We start from the raw sequence: 2,894 nt of genomic DNA, 5'->3' as shown, positions 1-2,894 counted from the left end.
GCCCAGTGGAAAACAATTGTGAATGGCAGCTTCATTACATGGGGATTTTTAGAACAAAGAGAATATTGCTCATACTCTGCGACCTGTTTGATGACACTGAATTTTAATTTAAAAATGTTAGCAAATTAAATCGATGACAAGGAAGTGTGACACTGGGGTTGTAAGAGAAATCAGGAAGGCAAACCATGGAGACAGACAGCATCGGTGATCTCTTCACTGGCACTTCAACCTTATCTTCTCTCTCTTTTATTTTTAAATTTGCACTGTTCCATTTCAAATGAGTAGAGACTTGCTCCAAGCTGTACAGACCTCGAACGGGGATGCTGTGACACTGGGGGAGGGCACAGGAACGGTCTTATTAGCCCTCTGGGGGTCTCAAATGCCATCATGTGTGAAGGATCAGCTGCTGTCTCAAAGACCCCCTCGAAGTGGCTACTGTCCCAGGCCACCTAGGAAGCCCTTTGAAAGGGTCCGTTTTTCTCAGCAGCAAACTTGGGGCTGTTCTCGGGTGATCATTTCAAGGTCACCTTTGTAGGCCTGAAAACTGAGAACAAACAATTTTGAAGCATAGACTCAAGGGCGTATGGGCCGGCACTGGACATCCAATCCAGCCAAGCTTCACTGGTTATAAGATTTTCTTTCTGAGATGACACCATAATTGAACAGAAGAATCCAAGTGTGTTAGTACGTCTGGTTGAAGAAAGGCTGTCTAAAGAAAGCCTGTCTGGACAGGCTCTTAGGACACAACGTGTTTGCTCACATCGATGAGAGTGGTCGGTTGTCCCCACCACAGAGGCCCGATTTCTGGCCATGGGGCCTGAGTGCAGGGAAGAGGCAGCTATCCCAGGTCTCAGGAGCCTGACTCACACTTGGACCAAGTTGCAGACAATAGGGTGCTGGGTGGCACCGGGTCCTGGAGCTGGTGGGACTAGCCTCACATATGAGACCTCAGGCGTCTGGCCTTCCCTGAGAGCACAGCTTTGCAGAGATGGGCTGCAGTCTGGACCCCGAGCCAGAGCAACGCTGTGACTCTCCCTGAGGAAGAGACTGGAATGCAGTCAGAGTCCAGGCTCCAAACCAGGGCAGACCAGCAAGTGCCAAGGTCCTGAGGCTGGATGGGGCAGGGCAGAGGGATGGGCCACAGCTGTGACCTAGGGGAGGTGTTGGCTATATGCAGAGAGGAGGCTGAATTATAAGAGCAAGAGGAAGCCAAACAGGAGAGGGACATAGCTCAGTGAGCATTTCCCAAAGGTCCCTCTGCACCTTGAATAGAGTCTAGAGGGGTGGGAGACTGGGCTGTAGGCCACATGGGCGAAGAGGTGGGAGACCCGGGGGATGGACCTGTGATGCCTTTCACAGGTTTAGCCAGCAAGACGTGAGAGGGGCTGGGGAAGGAGGGTGGGGGATGACCAGGATCAAGTCCTCTGACCCCTGTTGTCCTCAGGGGAAAGACTCAGTGATTCTCACCTATCAGAGCAGGTGTGAGGGCTAGAAATGGTGCAAGTACCTGGCTGTCAGCAGGCACCTTGGCTGTGAGAACATGTCTGCACTCCAGTTGCCCCTTGGTCCCCAGGGCCACGGGGGACAGGCATCTGTCTCCTGCAGGGTTCCTTCTGGTCCCTGTCCCCTGGAGGGTGGGAAGTAGTGCCTGGGCCAGACAGCGGCAGGAGGGTTGCTATTGTCCTTCCTGAGAAATCATGTGCAGCTCCACAGGTGGACAGTGACACCACGAACTTCCAAATTTTTAAAACAGGATGACAGTTACGAAAGGACATTCGCGGGGGCTGATGTGCCCACCGCGGTGTCACTATCACGCAGCCCACACAGCCAGTGGTCAAATTACTCCCCAGAGTGCAGCAGGCGAGCTGACCCAGCCACTGCCCCTCAGGCTGGGACCCACCGGGACCCACCATCCGCTCCCTGATGTGCATCCCCAGTCCCTGCACTCACGCTAGGGAAGCAGGACAGAGCAGGTGAAGGAAGCAGAGTCCCAGTGTCAGGCCAGACACGCACTTCTGAGCTCGCCCCCCGGGCCTTGCACACATGCCAACCTGGTTCCCCACAGTCCTCACTAGGGGACACATGCGGTTTGTCAGCAGGGGTAACTGGCCCTTAGACTGTGGGTTGTCCTGCTGGCAGGGAGGTGGAGGGTGTTGGAGCCATGTGAGGACAGGCAGCGGGCAGGTCCCAGCTCAGGACAGGTCCCGGGTCAGGACACACAACCAGCTCTCCCCAAGCCAGCTCAGTGTCCTCACCAAATAATAGCCAAGACGTCTCCTCTTCGTGAGGAGACCCATGCTTCTGCATTTTTCAGCACTTCTGTGATTTCCAAAAGAAGTGAGCAGTGACTCCTGAGCCCCTTCACACCTAGCCCTGACCCCAGGGACCCTGGCCCCAAGGAATGATATCACCCATTTCGGGAGGCCAGCCTACCCCACAAAGAGCTCCCTTCAGCCACCACCCTCTGTAGATACCAGCATGTGTGGCCAGCCTGCCTTGTGCTCCCAGCAGAGTGAATCGGGCCTCAGTTCACCCAGGAAGGGTCACTGTCACCCCGGGGCCACAGTGTGTGACTGTCTCCCGCCCTGGCCTGGCTCACCTCTGGACTCCAGCCGGCGGGCTCTAACTGGACGGTGGACTCCTGCCTCCTTGGGAACCTGGCCACCATGGCGGGCTTAGCTGTTCATCACATGTCTGGAATGCATAGGACACAAGCCTTTTGGAGAGCAGGTGCCTGCCACAGCTTCGGGCATGGTGGACTCTGGGCTGAGGCCCTTTGCTGCATGTTTTCAAGGGAGGGGACAGTTTTCCATACCTGAGTGGGCCCTGCTGATTGGTGCACAGCACTCCTACAGGAGTTCACATGTCCAGAGACCTTGGCAGTAATGCTGCCA

General features: G+C 55.3%; 1 long non-coding RNA gene across 1 annotated transcript; it reads right to left on the bottom strand.

Annotated features, from left to right (window-relative positions):
- Window positions 1-83: 83 nt before the first annotated feature.
- Window positions 84-2,593, bottom strand: LOC111730602. The gene is made up of 2 exons (XR_002776758.1): window positions 1,508-2,593; window positions 84-544 (listed from the first exon to the last, which is right to left on the bottom strand). It is a non-coding gene; the product is annotated as an uncharacterized LOC111730602 (long non-coding RNA).
- Between the last annotated feature and the right edge of the window lie 301 nt (window positions 2,594-2,894).

Source organism: Pteropus vampyrus, unplaced genomic scaffold (assembly GCF_000151845.1).
Source record: "Pteropus vampyrus isolate Shadow unplaced genomic scaffold, Pvam_2.0 Scaffold323, whole genome shotgun sequence".
Taxonomy (NCBI): domain Eukaryota; kingdom Metazoa; phylum Chordata; class Mammalia; order Chiroptera; family Pteropodidae; genus Pteropus; species Pteropus vampyrus.
This window is presented reverse-complemented; position numbering and strand designations above follow the sequence as displayed.